This window comes from Anopheles moucheti, chromosome 3 (assembly GCF_943734755.1).
Source record: "Anopheles moucheti chromosome 3, idAnoMoucSN_F20_07, whole genome shotgun sequence".
Classification (NCBI taxonomy): domain Eukaryota; kingdom Metazoa; phylum Arthropoda; class Insecta; order Diptera; family Culicidae; genus Anopheles; species Anopheles moucheti.
In genome coordinates this window covers 68447941-68468035 of record NC_069141.1, presented here as the reverse complement: position 1 = coordinate 68468035, position 20095 = coordinate 68447941, and the positions used below count along the sequence as shown (strand labels likewise).

Below are 20095 nucleotides of genomic sequence, written 5' to 3'. Positions count from 1 at the left end.
GAAGAAGCACACACAATTTCACGAATGAAAAATCAAACGATTTTTAATGTTCCGCTAGGTACACGAACACGAGAACTGGGAAAGAAATACACCCAGCCAGCAGCAGAACCAAGCCAGTGTCTCCAGGCCGTTAAGAAGAGAAGCCTTATGAATGTTAAAATGCGTCACTGACGAACAACGATGATGACATTTCGGTACGCTCCGTGGTACTGCGGGAAACAAGGGGAAACAAAACGGACCGTTCGAGACAACCGCTGTGACTCGATACTAATGGAGTGTTTGATGGCGGTAGCAGCAGCACCGGCAACATGGCTTTTTTTGTACCGTCGGAACACCGTCGGAACACCGTTGGAACAATTCGTAGCGAGCAAAACTTCATCGGGTGATTGAAGTTGAATAATGATTTCGAAGGGGGGTGGTGGTTTTGTGAAAGCTTTTCAAACGGTAACCTTTGGCAGATATACGCGTTCCAGATGTCACTAAATCCTTCCCCCCTCTTCCCCAGCTGCACTCATTGGGAGCATTCGGGTTGAAGGAGTTATACGTGCAAGATGCTTTGAGGAGAAATTAAAATTGGCTACTTTGATATATAATTTATGGGTAGACCCGGAAAGTCTTCAAAGGTAACTTTGATGCGAACTGACACAAAATGATTGATAAATTTAAATCATACGTTGGTGTTCTAATACATTAATTGATTAGACTTTCAATTTCTCCAAGGATTTGCCATTGTTCCCCAAAAATAACCGAGTTTAGTGCAGTGACAGGGGTTTTCAGTCCAATTCAACCACGTAACGCTATCTGTCAACAGCGTAAAACGATTCTTAGGAATTTTACGAACATTTCAGACCCATAAACCCTATTCAACACTGGAATACTAGATTCCTATTCTTGTGATATCCCAACTCAGCTGTGTAAAATATCATTTAGGTTCTGTCACTGACACACTTGATGTTTATACTGGGTGTTTTACACTTGTACTTATTTTACAACAACTTTTAAAACAGTAACGTTAAATAGTAACAAATGAAAACAATTTGATTAGGTTGATTGCAATAATCCAACCATGCCAAGTAACGAAACACGTATAGTACACATGCAGTAGGTCAGTGACAGAACCTAAATTTCCTATTTAAGACTAACACACCATACAGTTGTTACACTATCAACTGGTTTAGCTAAACTTTTCTGAATGTTCTGTTCAATTTCATTGTTGAAGACACACTGAACGTAATTGCTAAATAACGACAATATGGTTCGAGAACAATTAAGGGATTCGCGTATGTCATAATTTATTTATAATTTGGCATAAATAGTTCAAAAATGTTTTATTTCTAGCTTTACAGCCCATTTATGTGTGTACTATGCTTTCGACGCATTGGCATAGTTCGTAGTTAGGATGCTGTGCCGTTTGGTATTTAAATTCAAACTCCTGAGTGTAAACTCCTTCATTAACCAAGTTCTTGGATGGGACTAAGCATCTTTTCATTAATTCTATTAATTATTTTCAATGTTTTTTCATATCTTATTCCATTGCAATGTGGGATGTTTTTTTTTAAATTATTTGCGGTACTGTAATTCAACTGATGATGAATTTTTGAATAGTTTTTGTACTACTACTTTTTGTGTTTTTTGTTTTGTAGATAAGCTATCTCAATTATGCAAAGGGTGGGGTTGTAGAATGTCTGCTATGCTGGGTGGATTTGGAATGTGAGTTAAATAACTTTAACTACATTGAGTGTTTTCTATTTCTTTTAGTTGTTTATTCAATATAAGGATTTGGGCTAATGTTCGGGGATCATGCTGTTTAGACCTCTTGGTTCTTTAGGCAGAGCTAATTGGCGCGGAGCAAATCTTGGTCCTTCTTTGTTGTTTCTTGTTTATTACTGGTCCAACAAACCATAATTTAAACGTTAAAAATGCTAAAGCTATATATAAAGAATTATTTTAATTAAGAGCTATAAACATCCAAAATTCCTAATTCATGACTAATAAATCACAGCCTACGAAATGGCTGACTTCAGTGAAAATTCCAAGCCTATATTATCTAATAATCAAGCAGTCTCACAATTTACAGATTTTTATTACTATTGTACGGTTCTTTCAATTCTAGCAATTCACTATCATCGCTGCACATAAAACACTGCACCGCACTATTGTTATCGATTGCTTTCACGAACCAGGAACTACCAGTAATTACAATGTGAAACCTAGTATTGGTGGGGGGGGGGGGAGTGAGTTTGTCTCATGTTTCACCACAGCATACCACACACCACTACCACCGAGATCAATTACCAGTTCTCATTTCTCGGCGATGTGAAAATTTACCATCGACCACCACCACCACCACCACCTATTTACTGCCCTTTATTTTTCCCCTCCTGGAGCAACCCCCCCACGCCCCTGGAGGGCCCCCACGCCCCCACGCCACCCGCAGGACGGCTTTTAGTGGATGATGCCTGTCCTGTCCGGTGCACGAAAACGTCATGGCCAGTAATTTTCTCCGCTGCACCGTTGCACTCTGCTAACCTCTTTGAACGCAAGAAGAGTCTCGAGAGTGGCTACCGAAATGGAAGCGGAGAAAAGGAAGAAGCAACTCACTGAACCGTTGCAATTTCTTGAAACGGGGTGGGTGGGTGAGTCCATATTTCACGCAAACGAACACTACACTTCAATAAAACGCAGGCTCTCTCACACACACACACACAATCTATGGTTTGCAGTGAAAATGATCACCATAAAGGTAACAATAAAACCACCACTATCAAGCATAAAAGCCCGGCCATCTCTTAGCGGCTGGTTAACAGTGCAATCGATGCACCGCTTTTCCACGTTTTCGAGTTCTCAGCAATCTATCTAAGCATCTCCGGAACGTCCTCACACCAGTGCCCCGCACCACCGGTGCGCGGTGATGGGTAGTAATTAACGAAAATTCGGAGGAAAGAAATTAAACGAAAGGCTCTCCCTCGCAGCGGTTCGAAACCGAGCAGCAGCAGCGAAAGCCCGTCCCAAGTGCATTCTTCCCGGCCCGTTTCTATCCCGTTGCGGATATACCTTAAATTAATGTGCTGAACTACTGCTGCCTTACACACACCACGGACTGCGCGCGGGGGCCGTTGAGGACGTACTACGCCCAAAGGGAAAACCAATTTCGATACCTGCAATTTACGATCAGCCTTTTGCCCTGATGATCGAGAGAGAGAAGGTTTTTTTTTTGCTTTGCGAAATGGAGTTCGGGGTGGTGGGTCATAGGACTTAGGGGTTCACCCCATCGCTAAGATCACTTCTAGGTTCGGTCGGCAATGGAAAGCACGCAACATAATGGCCACGAACGAACGATTGGCGGGTGGTGGTGGTGGTAAATTAAAAATAGAAAGCAGCAGGTCCGATACCTTGCCACTTCCGCTTGCCACGGTTAGGACTACGGACCACTGACGTCTTGGAGGGGGGGGATGGTGGGGGGTTGGCAAACTTAATTAGCAGAACAGGAAAAGCTTGACCCTTTTTTGGGCCGAAACATTCTGGGAAACAGATAGCTTTTCCTGTCCCCTGGTCGTTGTGGACCGCTTTCAACATCACGAAGACGAGATCAAAGGCATCCACAGGCTGCAGTGTCGTTGACGCTCATTTCAAGGCGTCATTACAACGTCCACAATAGAACGCTTCTGATCTTCTGACGGGCTTTCTGGCCCATCGCTCGTGTACATAATTGAAAAACTTCAAAATCAATTCAAAAGGCCAAACAGAGTATCCGCAGGGTAATCCGGATAATATGCAAGTACCCCTGCAGCATTCAACCCTTGTTACTAAACCCACTCCTGCAGTCCAACCTCAACTACGCTACCTTTAATCGGTGTGCATTGGCCGACGCACGCTGTTTCTCGCGTTTCCAGTTGAAATGACACCCTCTCCCCCCGTTTTTGTGTTGCTGGCTGCCATCCACAACGGACAACAGCACACTGCACTGCCCCACCGTGCCAGGGGACGCGCGGCGGTGGTGATGGTGGTGCTATTAAACTGTCGAATTCGGTACACGCAAAACCAATTACGGGCGCAGAAGGTATTTCGCGCTCTGGAAGAAATTCCTCCCTTTCTCATTGGCACACATCCGGCGCACTGTGGGATGGTAGAATTACTGGCCGCATGACTCACGACCGCATAGAACCGGAAAGTGAACACACACACACAAAGACGAAGAGGTTGGTTGAGTTCGTGATTTATGGCCATAGTGCGCGGTGGTATTGCTCTCATCGCTACAAATGGCTTCACAACCAAACTAACGAAGCGAAGCCATAAAGCCGTGTGATCGAATAAAAGTTAGCTGTCGGGACGACTAGGTTCCTGCGAAAGTTAAATGAGAGCTTCACCAGTAAAGATGGCGAATCACATCTTAACCACCACTAGCATCAAGGGATGTAATCGATCCCCTTAACAACCCAAACGCAATCGAGATTGTATCAAGGAGTGACTATTGGGATAATTGTTTTCTACGATCAAACGAGCTTTAATTAAAGGGTGTCCCCTTAACGAAAAGTACGATTTAAAAATTAGATAAAAAAAAACCTGTTCCAGAAATCTAATGCTTATTTGATTAATAGAATTTGTGGAGTGTTTTGTACTGTTTCCCCATAAACAAAATTTAAAAAAAATAAATGGTATGCCAATAATAGCACTTTTGATCTGACGCCTCCCATCAAGCTCAGCACAGACTTGTCCCGAACGATTTTCGACACTTTCTTCCAGTCTTTTTAAAAACTGTCTTTGTCGTCCGCAGCTTTAAAATGCTTTCTCAATTGTGCCATGGTTAGCGTCCAAAATAACTCAATCGGTCTGGCTTCAGGGCAGTTCGGGGGATAGATTTCCTTCGCCAAGTACCGTACCTCATGTTCTTCATACCATGCGAACCGTGTCTTTGGCATAGTGGACAGAGGCCAAATCTGGCCAAAAGAGGCCAAAACAACACTGGACCAGTATGTTTTCGTTTCATGGCCAGCAAACGTCGATTCAAACACTCCCGGATGTCGGGATCGGTCCTCATCGTCTCCGTTGTCACTAAACGGTTCGGACTTCATACCGCATTCGCAAATGGTTTGCCACACCATCGCCTTTTTTCCGAATTTTTCGGGAAAAAATAGATTTGTCGACTTCTTCGATGTCCTGCAGCTTTCAGGCACGGTGTAATATTGACTCCCTGGAAGAGTTTTGTAGTCAACATTTACGCACGACTCATCGTCCATCACGATGCATGAGGATTGGCGACACAGCAGCTTGTCATACAGCTTCCGAGCCCGATATTTAATGCATGAGGCCTCTGGTTTGTACTTCGTTTCGGTTTCTTTGGCTTCTTATACGTTTTTAAATTCAATCTTGCCTTAGCACGTTGGATGTTACTGTTTGATATACCCAGTTTTTGAGCCACATCGCGCATGGAACTTTCCTTTCTTTGCTCGAACGCTTTTGCTATGTCCCGGTCCAACCGCTGATCGACAGGACCAGGATTTCGGCCACTTTTCGGCGTATTTTCGAAGCAGGACTCCAATATTCATACCTTCCGATTTCGCTAATTGACTTAGCGAAATGCTAGGTGGTGAGCAACATTTGTGCAGAATGCTTATGCGCTTTTCGACGGAAATGCCTCGCATTTCAATAGACGCTATTGAAACAAATAGTTTTAATGCACTAGCTAGTAGCTCTGAATGTAAACAATCAAGCATATCAAGAATCAGCTGTTTTACGCCATCTGTCAAAGTTTTTTGACACAACCTGCTCATCTGGAGGATCGAAGCTTAAAAGAAATGACGGCAGAGGGCGCCACCAGCAAGGCAATAAAAAGGGATGCATTGCGAGGATCGCGCCCTATTCATGTTGCAATCGAGAAAAGACGAGTAATAAATTTTGAACTTCTCTCAGTATAACGAGGCTGTTAAAGATATACTTTTAAAATCCGAATTTGCAACACCATCCGCTTACTAGATACGTCATTTAGAAATCGTGCTTATACTTTCGGGGACACCCTTTATGCGTAGATCGAGATTTACTTAACTGATTCATTCGATCGAGTGCTGATGAAATTGTCACAGTCGATAATATCTTGGATCGTATAATTTATGAACTTTCTGTCGTTCTTTGATGTAATCGGACAACTCCATTAGCTATCCACCATAGCTATCCGCATAGATACCAGTCACACCACGGCATTATTAATACAATGATGAGTTTAACATTTATCAATCGCTCATTACAAATGCGCTGATTTCAGATATTACTCTGAGAAGTGCTCTCATAAAAAAAACACTTATCTTATCTTCAATTCAGCAAAAATTCTCTCCCACACCAATGTTAAGTAATTTCTGTGTGATTTGGATATGGAAATTCTGCCATCTTTAATTGCTCTGGGCCGATTGTATCTCTATCTAATCGTGGCACTGATACGTAGCTGATCTCTCTGATAGCGATATTACACGCAGCGCCATTCATGTTCACCGCAAGCGTCTTGCGTGACCACAAACCCGAGACTCCGAGATGGCAGAAGAGCGTGGTGTCACGCAAACCACCGCCGAGTTACAAACCCGCCCCAAAAAAAAAACCCCGTTCGCAACCGCAAACCGCATATCCCAAAAGCGACGGAAAAATCATTTGCCGACTAGACATCCTACATCCCCTGCGACCAACGCAACAACCGAGAGGTGCCCTCAGCGAGAAGTCTGAGCATTCTGCATCTCGGAACGCTCTCGTCAGGGCGCGTGTTTCAGGTGGGATTCTCAAATGACTGGAACGAACCGGATTCTAGACCGCCAGTCGAACCAAGCGAACCGAATGAAGGGTATCCGGTGGAGAACAGGGCGCCGGTTCCCTCTGCGTGAGTTCTCCGTGGCGACATCATGTGCTAAGATCATTAACAATGTACGCATGTGTGTCTGTGAGTGGAGCGTTGTTGGAGGATGGTTTAATATCCAGGGCGGAATCGCACACACACACACACACACTGCCACCACCACGATCAGCTCCATCAACGATGGCCGGGTTTTGCAACGATACTACGTACTACGGTGTATGTCACCCATCTGGAGCTTAAAGGAAACCGCGAAACCGATGGGAGTGCCGTGCGTGCGTGCCACCGCCGTTGCTTCCGATGTGGAGAACTGATGCCTCCACAAACCTAGAATCCAAATGACAATAGCAACGACACGAAAGAAGATTAATCTTCCGCCGTGGCGAAGGTCTACACACACACACACCCGTTGAGGAACAAATGAATTTCTTGGATCGGAAAAAATAGATCATAGAACCAACGGACACGGGCCAGGAAGTGTGCACAACCAAACAATAAAGAGAAGAGCAGCACGACAAAAAAACCACCTCCAGAATTCGTCTTTTTGGAGGTTTTATTTCGTACGGGGGGGGGGGGGGGTTTCTTCTTCTTCTTTTGCTTCCTCTTTTGTTGCCTCAAATCCATCTCTAATCACCCCGGGGACCGTTTTTCATCGTTTTGTGCTCTCACGGACGACCCCGGGTAGAAAGTGGTACTGCGGGGGAGAGGCTGCGAAACTGTGGTGGATGGGCGTATATAACCTACAGCTAAGGGAAAGCCGATCATGAAAACGAATATCCCCCCCCATCAACAGACAGAACAGAAGTTGGGATTTTCCTTCATTACATGATGACGTTATATATTCTTTTTTTTCCACTTCCTCCGTAAGCCTATTCCTTCTATTCCCGTCAACGAAACGTTTCGTTTCCATTCGCACCGAATTGTACCGAAAACGATTCTTCTTGCTTCTTGCGAAAAAAAAACCATGGGAGAAAAAAAAGGGGAGCACCGCTTGTGATGGGGCTCCACCCAACCGAAACAGCCACAACCGGCACAGCAAAAGCTCCCCACGGACCATGACTGGTAAATCTTAAGGCGATTGCGATTATTTGGCACTCACTCCGGGGTTCGTGCGGTTCTAGCGAATGGGTAGGGTGGAAGTGACATCAGGAACATGGATTCCCCATGTGAGTTGTTGAAGAAGCAGATCGCTGCGTATTCGACTGTGTGTGTGTGCGGGGTCGGTGTATTTTCCCACACGGTACAAGGTCAATTGAGGATTGTAGCGGACGAGCAGCAGTTTGACTTTTCCTAGATGGACAGAACTTGCCAGTTTTTCTTCTTTGGCATCTCCGCCCTTCATTCCATTCCGTGGAAGCGAAATGAGCTGTACGATTTCGCCCAAAAAAGTGACAGCCAGGCACTGCTAAGCTGCTTTCGGGTGATGCTGCTGTGGAAATGTTTTTTATTATACAGAGCAATTCTTGTGCTATTCCTACATATTTCCTTGTCGTTGAATTTGTACAGAGCTACAACTCTTACACAAGCATTTCTATGTTACAAGGAGCTAATTTAGCCCATTTCTATGCGTTCTACACCTTAACGGAAAGCAATTTAACCCACAAATGCTAACGGTTATGAATTCTCCAGATGTCCATTCCAGTGGTCACATCTGTGACATTCATTACTGCACACGCGATCGATCTAATGCGTGTCGAACGTGTCAAGTTTGATAGGGGAAGATGGAGCAAAACATCTCCTAAGCTCCTATTTCAAGTTATGTATAAATTATTTTAAAAAGGAACTTACAGGATTTCGATTAATGTAAGAGAACATTTCAACCGTTTGAAATTTTACAATTCATTGGAGGATATTTTCAGTCGATTAAGAGCTGTTTGCAATCATAAAGGGGAAAAGTGCAAACACACATGAGAATTTCGCAAAAAAAAAACGCGAAAACCGGAGAGCAATCATCCAACTGGCAACAGTTGTTTAAATTTTGACAATAATATGTTTAGTTGAGTAATTGTTACTTATTAAACTGTTAGTTAAACGATTTCATAACCATATAAATATTGATGAGCTGCTGTTGATAGACATAGCACAGAACTCAACGCAATTTCAAAGGGCTTGATCGTCACAGCTCTGCCACATCTTTCCTTGTAAGAAAGATCTTTGCAATTGATACTGTAGAACACCTTCAGAAGCAAGGCACACGAATGTGGTTTGATCAATCCAGTCATAAAAGTGTTTAGCTCAGGTAAGTTTCAAGCTTTTGCCTGTTAAGAAGATGTTTTTTGTTGTTAAAGGTTTTCTGTGCAGAAGAGCACCTTTGCGGTTACCTTTGAACAGAAAACAATTTTAATTTTTTAAATGCGAATGAAGTTGCTAATACTGTTTAAGGAGTTTCTAGAGTAAAAGAAATTACTGTGGAAATCTATTCGTTAAAAGTTTTCCGAGTTGTGATTATGACGCCGAAATTTAGACAAACCAAAGCCAAACGGTGACAACAGGCAGATTGCTCTCTTTTTATAAAAATTCCCCTGTATGTTTTTCCTTTTTGATTGCAAATTTCTCTGCATCGACTAAATATATCCTCCACTCAATGTATTTCTCTGTATTTGTTCTTGTTCTTCAAAATTATAACATACACCTGTAACATCATAGCTTTAAAATAATAATTTTGTCTGTTTTTGTGTTAACGACGCTAGGCTTCACATGAAAAACCCAGCTACTAGCTAAATACACTCTAAACCCCAAAATGGCAAACCACGACCCCGCAAAGTTGTGGTGCCAATTAAACAAAATCATACAAAGCAAAATTCTCAAAGCAAAGAATCTACTCACAGGGGGTCATTTGGCTCCCGGCTCCCATAAACGTGTCCGAAGCGCGTATTGAATTGAGCGTCTTCACGGATCAACCTCGCGGATCAGTCATTTACCGTGCGGGATCAGCCGCGATGACAATGACGGATGTAATTTAATTTCAATAAATAAAGAGTGGTTTAATTATACACTCGAGAACTTTCATCGATGAAGCACATGAAGCACATACAATTCATTTCACGTTTTCAGTTCAGTGCAGTTGATAGATGCATCTGAAAAAGGATGCAAATCACCACCGGGAACCTCCTCCCGGTATATGTGGTACATAAAACACAATCCAAAAAAAAAAACGCCAAAATAGGCCTTGTACCTTGTTATGTGGGCACATGTGGGTGACAATATTTTTTGTTTGTCCACCGAATCAAATTAATTTGCATCGTTTCATTAAAAATGTAACCGACGCTATACAGCCTCCCTAATAGATAGTACAGTGCCCATCAGTTCAAGCACCAGAACCCCCAAATAGGCTCGTTTCACCAAAACGAGCAAGAGATTAATGGTGATTCGCACACATCGAACAGCGCGCGTTTCGCAGTGTTTTTAATATTTATGAAAGAAAAGCGATTCGACAGATATGTATTGCAATGAAGAACCAAAAACAAAAAAAGCACAGGCACAAGCTATAACAGCGAAACCAACCGCCTTTAATGACCGATATTTGAGAGCGAATTTTCCCCTTTTGTGATGGATTCGAAGCGGAAATGTTGCAGTAATTAAAAAGTAAAACCAAAACAAGAAAAAAAGCACACACCCATTGAAACACGGGGAACTATCAACTGATAAATTATTTGGCATTCTGGCACACTTAGCACGAGCAGGGGAGTTCCAATGCGGACAGAAAAGCGGATCCCACAAACCGGTGGTAATCATTAACATAACGCCATTACCATACTCTCGCTAAATGTAGAAAAGCGGCAAAAAAACAAGGCGGACAAGAATTGTAACGTCCGAAGTTCAATGCCATCAATTATGGATGCGTTTGCTGATGCACACTACTAACGCACGTACTTAGAGGTACGTATCATTGGAATGATGTTCTTGGTGCCAGTCATTTGACTGATTTGTCTGGAACTGAACTGGGGGGAGATGTGTTTCCTCGCTAACTCTCGCTTCTCTATACTCTCTTTTTCGTATGCAAAATGCTGATTTGCTCCGTGAACTTCAAGAACACGCAGGCCGCAGTGACGCAGTGGTCCGCAGGCACAGGTTATCTGTTACCAGAGTGTCTGAGATCACCGTTAAGATGTCAACTTTCAATCCGTTATGTTGCCGAACAATCCTCTCTCCCATCGTGCTCACTAATGGTAAAGTAGTTTTGGATGGGTAGAACACTGCTTCAGCGATCAATACACACCTGTCACTTGCGGTTTTGTCAGCCGTCAGGTGCGTGACAGAAGTCTCTCTAGTGGCGACCATCGGTCACATTCACAAGTGGCCTGGTTGCTTGGGTATTTAATTAAAACATCTAGACACCGTGTGATCAGATCAACGAACTTCACTTGGTCCATGTGCATGTGCAGAGAAACAAAAAAAAGGTACACATACACGTCTGAAGCCTCCGTCTTGTCCAAAATTGTTGATTTATCTAGACATCTAGACAAACCTCAGAAACGGCACCACGGCTGACGGAAGCTTTTAATTGTACATTTTGCTGTCTCGCATTCTAACCGCCGCAAACGGTTTGGCATCTGAGCAGGCAACTAGCCGGGGCTTTCCGTAATTATACCCACACCAGACGGAACCTGGAACGGTTCCGGACATTATGCATCTTCGCCCGCATCGGGACACTACCACCACACACTCACACACCGGATGCGCTTGACTGGTCGCATGGTGTGCATGGAGCATTCGCAGAGTCTTTGCCACTACCAAGAGTTTCTACCGAATCCGATGTTGATTATTAGTGCGGGTTAGAATGAGTGGGCCGTGGCCATGAATGATCGGCGAAAAGTGCAGCATGTGCGTCTTAACGGTCCAGTGCACATTTTTATATTATTTGCTATCCGAAGTGATTTTAGATTCTTTCTCTCCTTCTCTGTGGCTATCGAACTCATCGGCCTCGGCCACTACTCGCACGCTGGTGTTGGTTTAAAGTGAGTAGTTTTAAAAAACCCCCCGTAGGTGGAAGGTTTATTCGACCAGAACGCGTGCTCGGCCCGGTGGTAACGGGAACGGGTTCTGTATTTTCCAGACGGGAACAAATGCTTCGTCGCAAAGATATTGGACGTCCGATTCGGACCGATCTTGAAGCGATTTGTTGGTGAGTTTAGACATACTTTTGTTGGTAAAATAATTGGTTCCCATTACATTTATAACAAGCGATGCTTACTCTTAGTAGAAGTATCTTTCCGGCTGTGCGTTGAACAACGGGGCTGTCGGGCTGCGGGTTCGCGAAAAATGCGCTGGAAAATTTGCAACCGGCTTCGGCTTGCAAGTTGAAGGGTTAACACCTATTGGGGCTGCTGGCACTACTACTACCACCGGAACCGATTATTTGCCGATGCGTGTGTGTACCAATTCCCTTTTTCTTTCTTTCTTTCCCCCTTTTTGCTGGGCCACCCTTTTTCCTGGTTCTGCTTAACAACCGCTTTCAAACAATGTTGCCGTGAGTGACGCGCGGGTGGGCGGCTTTCTATTCCTTTACAAATATGCGCACTTTCTCTCTCCTTCTCTTTCTCTTTCTTTTTCACTCTCGCTCACTCACTAGTGCACTTATACACCAACAACACACTACTATCGCACATACCCAAATACAGGCGCGCGAGGACACACACAAACACTCGAAGGTGCACACCACGTACACACACAGAGGGGAGCACACACCGGTAAACGGAAATGGAGCCGCACAACGCTTACTTCCGGCTGGGGGGCCTTTTTTACCCAATTTTCAAACAAACACCCCTTCACTGAACTTGGCTCTGCTAGAGAGAGATAGAGAGAGAAACAAAAGCTAATTTGGCTGTAAAAACGTGTGAAAAGATGAAGCCAAATGTTAAAGTTTTACAGATTTCTCGAATGTTGTTTAACTATCACCGATCAAACACAATTCTTATCACGCTGTTGGCTGTTGGCTGTTATGTATCTATCGCACGGTGGGGGGACTTACACGCAAGACGGTAGAGAGGCGTGTGTGTGTGTGGCTGTGTATGTGGGCGAGACGGCCAGATCGGGTTCACATTTACCGACACGAGTACTTCTTGCTTTGTGGGTTGCTCTTGGTGGATGCACTTTTTTACTCTACCGATTCGGTTCAACGTCGTCGACAGCAAATGGTCCGCCGGTGGCTAATACTAAGACCAGACACACATAAGAAAGCTTCTCTAACGATAAAACACACAAACACAAGCGGAGCAGCGTACGCACACGCATGGAAAACACTAGCAGATGGAGCGCGTTTGCAATGGAAAAGAAAATGAGCCAAAGAGAGAAAAAGAGAGGGAGACGGAGAGAGAGAGAAATGGAGAGAAAATGATGAGGGATGACTTGGAGCAAGATGTAAGACAGGAATGTTCGGCGTACGAAACGGCCACCGAGCAGACACAGTTGCATTAATCGTCACTTCCGGAATACGCACACACACACACAAATACACAAAAGCCGGACACCGGCCATATGCAACCGTATACATCACAAACACCGCACCAACAATGCATTGGGAAAATTGCAACCACACAACAAACGTTGCACCGCAAAACGTTGGGAAAAATTAAATTTATTCAAAGTACCTAGACTGGCACGTGCCAGGGTTCTCCGCTCGCTGCGGCTTATCGATTTGCCCACAATACTAATGGAGGACTGCTGCCTGCGACACACCGGGTACGCGAAGCAGCAAAGCAAAACCTTATAACGTGCGGAAGAACACCTTCCGAAATCGCGTGCCACGTTTTGCGTTTAGTTTTGCGAGCAAACCCCCACCGAAAAAAAAGAAACAACACGAAACAAGAGGAACTCCTGTGGTGGAATATACCCGTGTGCCCGTGTTGCAGCAAAACACGTAGAAAAGGAGAGTTCGCCGACCGGTAAGACGTCCACTGTAAGACTGTCTGACAGACGCAGCGCGAGCCTATTTTGCCACAGTGGCGATCACGGTGGCTGTGAATGGGAGTTTGTGTGTTTGTGTATTGCATGTGTTAAAGATGTGGCGAGAGCGAGAGAGCGAGTGAAAATCGGGAGCGAAAGAGAGGAAGCGAAATGGGGGAAAACAGGGTGAGAAAAGGGGTACGGGAAAACAAGAGCGCAAGCTGGTAACATTCCACGGAAAACTAAAGCTCGTGTCGTGTGCGTCACGAGCTCGTGAGAGTTCCACCCCGCGATTGGGAGGGATGAATGAATGGATGGATGGATGGAGGCGCCTGTGCCAACTTCCGGTGGCACTAACCCACACACACACACACATACAGCTACAATAGGTGTTGAAATGCACCAGTATATGGGGAGGGGGGGGAAGGGGAGGGGTGAATTGTATGCACAAGGATGCATTTCCCAAGCATGGGCGGGTGGTGTCCTTCCGTCGAGTGGCACTTCACTAACCAGCGGACGTGGAAGGGGCGCACTAATACATCGCTACAACGCACACCATTGCACGCAGGCGCATCCTTTCGCATCGCATGACAAGGCGAGGAATAGGAGGGGCGGCAACGAAGGTGTACAGAAGTGAGGGAAAGGAACCGGAAGTGATTTCTTCAAAGCGGGCCGGAGGGTGGTTCATCGTTCGATAGAAATTCGATTTAAGAAAGTGGAGTATTTATGCGAAACATACACAGAACGATTTGCTCACTCAATTGCATCGAGAATTTCATCGTTCAATGGCATGACTTTAATGGTACCGGAAATGGCTTCCATCGTACGTCTTGAAACAACAAATACACGCGACCGGTCTCCGAAAATTGCACCCCGCTCGCTTCCTTTCCCCCCGTTCCTTCCGGGTGCCGGACAAACACTCAGAAACAATAGTGAGTGACGGTCGATTTGCACATTTCCCACCCCTAGCTGGCGTTTCGTGCGGTAACTCACGAAGCAAAGGCGAAGTAACTCATTCGTGAGCAAATTCCAATGAGATGAAACAGATCATCACATCACATAGACCGCCCCCCCCCCCTCCCCCCCACACACCCTTACGGATGAAGGAAAGATGACGACCCTTACTGTTTCTTTTCTTCCACCCCTTCTCACACTTTCTCGACATGTCGCTCTCTCTCACTCTCTCTCTTGCTCTTTCGTGATTAAATTGAACAGAATGTCGACCACTCACGCACCACAGCTTTTAGTTTGTTTTGCATTCCAGCTAGAGTTCACTGTCACGTCACTTATTATGACCGTCAACAAACGTTCACGTACGGCGTGTGTGTGTGTGATGCGGACAGTGACACGCACCAACACTGTTGGGCGAAGAAGCGAGGGGACGTCACGTCACGCATGCACCCGACGGGAACAAAATTCGTGACTGGCTACTTGGATGTGCAAAATTTTCACTTCGTAAACACACGAAAGCTTTGCTTCATATTCTGAGGCCCCCTTAAAAAGACCGGTCAGGCCATTAATACACACACATACGCTGGGTACACGAACACTAACCGGTTTGTGTTGGTTTTCCGTGGGATTTGATTGCAAATCGTCTTCTATTTGGACAACCCCAAACCCCAAAATACTTTCTTTGCAACCCCCCTTTTGTAGTTCTCTCTTGTTTGTAATGTATTGTAAAAACACACACAGATACACATTCACTCACACCTATTTCGTTCGCTCTGTACATTCTCTTGCTCTCATCAGCACAGGCAAAATGCTCTCTCTCTCTCTGTGGCATTGTAGTTAATTCCCTTCGATTCGCTCCGGGTTTTCTGGCGCTGTCGTCATCGGAAACCCAATAAAACAATCGCAACATACCAACAACACAAGGGCACTAGCATCGGGAACAACTTCCACGCGAAGATTCCACCCGAAGATCGAGCTAACCCTGTCCCCAACACCACCGCCGACCATTGGGCTCACACACCGTGGAATGTTGTAATGACCGGTTCATTGTAGCGGCATCACACACACGCACACACACAAACACTAGCCTAGAGGAGTGCGAGAAGATGACGAAGTGGAAATGTGGCCCGTTGCAATTTGGGAGAACTCACAAGGGGAAGCGGAGCAGCAGTGGCGGACCGTTTCCGGTTCTTTCGTTTCACTTCCGCCACAATTAAGAAACTTTTCTACGCAAAGAGATACGATTACGATTTTTCATTGCGATGGAGAGCTTTCTCTACGCAACCACCCTGTGACCACTCCTTACGAAGAGGTGGGCCTTGAAAACAATTTCAAGATCTTCCGGAGGTTTTTTTTTCTTTTCCTCAACAACTCCCCGGTTCAAGCCTTAGTATGTTATGGGGAGGTGTTATTTCACTATTTTGCTTCTGCTCACTGCCCCACGGTCCACGTAGACGTTTTGTGTCTGTGGAACCCTAAAACAACAACGAAATAAAAAAACAACAACAACACACGCACGCAAGGTTCTTGTCGGCGAAACTGTCGATGTGTCAACTGCGAGCTATTGCGCGAATCTAAGTGAGCTTCACACAGCACCGGGAGAAGAACGCACACTGCACCGGAACGGCGTGATCCGTACACGTACCGTCGTGCTTTTTTTTGTTGTTGTTTGCTTGCTTGCTTGCACTGGGTAGGGGAAGGCAATCTGCAAGTGTGCGTTGCCGAACGTCGTTTGTCGTCGTTTTGGATGCCGAACACGCTACCACGCTATAGAAACCGGAGGGCGAGGGCGAGACCAGTGCACACTGCTGCAAGACACCCACGGGTTTCGGTGTTTCCGTCTGTCGAGATGCGCTTGGGGCGAACGTTCACGTCGGACTGGAACCGTGCAGTTGTGCGGACGTGTGCCGGACCCGGTTTCCTTCCGGCCACGGTCCCGTATGCTCTCGCGCTCGCACGCTCTTGCGCCGCTTTTTGTTCTCTCCCTGGCCAAGAACCGAAATTACTCGCGTCCATTTTATCCCACTGGAATCCCACTCCTGGCCCCCCATAATTCTCCAAGGGTGGTGTCATCTCACGCAGCAGCAGCAGCAGCAGCAGCTGGTGGTTGATGTTGTGGCACTGCACTCTCATCTCATCCTTATCGTATCGCCCACGAATCCGCACGAATGCTCGCGCTCTCACCACCCAACATCTGATCTGCCAAAACCACCATCAAACCCCGAGGAGAAACTGTCCACAACAAACGGTGGGTGGGAGATTTCATGCTGTTTTTTTTTCGTAAGGGCCGGCACAATACAACGGGACGGGTAGCCCACCAACACTATTACATATCCATTGGTCGCCCAATTGCCGTGAGATAAGCGGTACTTTTCGGAGCAGTTCGGAAGCTTTTCTGAAGCTCTCATCATCATCTATGCTCCACCATTTTTCAAATCACAATCAAAGATGGGAGAAGAAGAAAAAATGGGCGTTAGATGGCGGCGGTATATACCGTTGTGCTGTTACCGTGAGTAGGAAAACAACAAACACAGAGATCGTGAGAGCGAGAGAGCGAGAGAGAGTCGTCAAAGCGTGTAAAGGTGGTTGTGTGCGGTCCGTTCGTTCACCGGTTTGTGCTCCGAACGCATACAGCCAGCGAAAGAACGGGTGTTTCCCGTGTCGCGACGTTAGTGCGTCGTCGCGTGGCTTGTGTATCGGCACTTGGCAAATTCGTTTCCCTACCACCAAAGTTCCGGCTTCTCCCTTTTCACCCCCGACACAAGGACGAATGCAGCCGTACCGTACTTGACTGCAGCAACGCATGCTCACCCACCGGATGGGAGCCGAAACGAGTGAGCGGAGAGCTGCCGTGGGAGAGTGTGAGTGAGTGAGTGAGTGAGTGAGTGGGCTGGGAGAAGGAGCGATACGTTCGTAATACCACCAAAATACGCAACCGACAGCCTTTGCTGCCGGAAATAAACTTGTACACTACTACCGGATGAACTTCCACAGTTCCCTAGCGGTAGCAGCACAGCATCAATTTTGGAATTTGCTATCCTGCTAGGGGATTCGGGATGTTTTTCCTGCCACTGTGGCCACAGGGCTGCTTTAGAGCTGTACAACTCGGGAAAATATTTGTTTTGCTAACGTTTAAACAGGCAGGCCGTATCGACTTGCTTAACCACGTAGCCGGATAGCTACGGGGAAAAGGGGTTCTGATGGGATTTTGTCTTACTCCTGCCGTATGGGAGCGTCTTTTTATGATTAAAAAATGGGAACTGGGTACTTATTTCTCAGAAAATTAAAAAGAACACCAAGTTAAGAGAAGAAATTAGATCGTTCATCTTTATAATAAGACGATTTCACTACACCTAATTGTTAGAAATCTTAACAAAGTTCTGAAAATGTTCAAAATTAATTACTCAAAAGTAATGTACGTTATCGAATGGTAAAAAGCGTGTTTAAAATGTTTAACATATTGAAGGCGTTCACGGTAAACGATCAAATGAATAGATAAGCCAATAAAGCATTACATAATATTTGTGTATGTTCTCAATTATACGTACCGATAGAAATAAATAAAAAAAGAACAAATTAAGTTATTTTAGTATTGAAACAGACCACACACACATTGGTTTGGTAAATAGAAGCACCAAACTTTGCAAACGTAAGTAACAGAGATGCGTAACACAACATTCCACCATTCCGCCACTCACGAACCGGGCCACCAGCTGATTCTACGTCGCATTCTGACCGACGGCCACATAAACACCCCCCTCCATTCGGTATGATTCATTGGAATTAATCGTAACCAAACAAAACGGGGGGCACGTTGGTCGGAACGGAAATGCAAACATTGATTAATCTATCAATCGGAACGCCATCGCACAGAGAGCTGCAGCATTCCAGTACTGATTACATAAACTCCAGCGTAAACATTGATTAATGTAATCGGACTTACCCCGATGCGGTAGGCTCCACCGAAACGCGTAAACATTTCGCACGAAAATTAGCAAAAAGGTAAAATATTTAGTTTTACGAAAATAAAAACAAAAGTCAGGGCAATGAATTTGTTTGCTAATGTTTCGGCTTAATTAGATCAAAGGTGTGTGATTATTCGACCACGTGTTTTGGGCAAACATCGATGTGCTATGTTTACCCATTTAAACCGATTGTGAATATTTTGGGGCGAGAAAATAAATGAAAATGAAAACTACACCCACCCACCGTAATCACCCAAATACAAACGGTGGCAAAGCCTTCATTACCAGTAATTACCATCCGCTTTTGTGAGGGCTTCATACCATACCAAACGAATAAATACCAACGCAATCTTTTAAGCGACAGCACATTGTGATGACTATTTTCGAAAGAAAAAAAAAAACGCCCCAGCAAGCTATGATTGCGGATTATCACTCACTAAAGCTTATGATCCCGCCACTTAGAACGAGTAGGCGGGTTTTTGTTTTATCTGACGCTGAACCGTGAATTCTCCATTCTCGCACTATTATGCAAGCGGCCTACAGAAGTGGCCTGACGTCATTGTGAGTGAATTTTCTATCTCCAGCTACCAAGCGCTGCGTTGATACTGAGTGTAGATTATGAATTTTCTATCTACATATTTCGTGTGGGTCTCGTCGCTTCATCGACCCAGAGCTTCAGCATGATTATGCATCCGGCACACTGATGCGCTACTTTTCAAAGCTTCTATCTGTTTCGATAAATGTTTTGTGGTCTAATCTACAAGTTTAAGTAACTAAATATTGCAAGAAAATTTTTAGAAAATTATGTCTAAATCGAAAAACAAATTCCATCTCTATTTCTGAACTATCCTCTCTCTTCTTGGCGTAACGACCTACTAGATCATGCTTGTCTTATTTCTGGCTTACTAGATTTATTTTCACACGCCTGCTGGATAGTCCGTTCATGCAACGTGGGATTGGATCTGGATGGGATTTTGGTCCGGTCCAGGGTGTGTGGGATAGAGGTCGAGTAACATAGAGCAATTTGACAAGTAGCCAAAAGTTCGTTACACGAGATTTGACGTTTGGACGCCCTTTTCCATTCGAATGTTTTGTGTGTAGTTGTGTTGATTAATCGGGCCGGTCATAGCAACAAGATTTTTATTGTTTTAGATTTGGTTGGAAATTTGTGTCGCTGTTTTTCGATTTTAGTCCGGAATAAGATCTGCAGATCTTATTGGCGAATGGTGTTAGGTATGATTGATGTTCAAGGTAGAGAATCCGATTTTGTAAAGCGATCATTTGGCAACGAGTAGGTGAGGCTCTTCACGCAAGGAAGCTTACACGGGCGACCAAACGTCAAATGAAATCCAAAATGGCGAACCTATATCATGGCTATTACTCGACCTCTGTCCTACACAGACCATGGTCCGGTCCGTTCGTGTGAAAACCGACGACGCTACCAATACGCCACCAGGCCACC

The 20095-nt window shown here is 45.0% G+C and overlaps 1 protein-coding gene across 3 annotated transcripts in view; it reads right to left on the bottom strand.

Moving 5' to 3' along the window:
* The window catches only part of LOC128302889 (protein alan shepard), a 207014-nt gene that overhangs the window by 102961 nt on the left and 83958 nt on the right, over positions 1 to 20095 (bottom strand). The window contains exon 1 of one of the 3 annotated variants that reach the window (XM_053039738.1): positions 12027 to 12463. The exons of the other annotated variants lie outside the window; for them this stretch is intronic. The gene's annotated coding sequence lies outside the window, so the exon portion shown is untranslated. Of the gene's footprint in view, positions 1 to 12026; positions 12464 to 20095 lie in introns of those variants that run through there. 3 annotated transcript variants of the gene reach the window in all.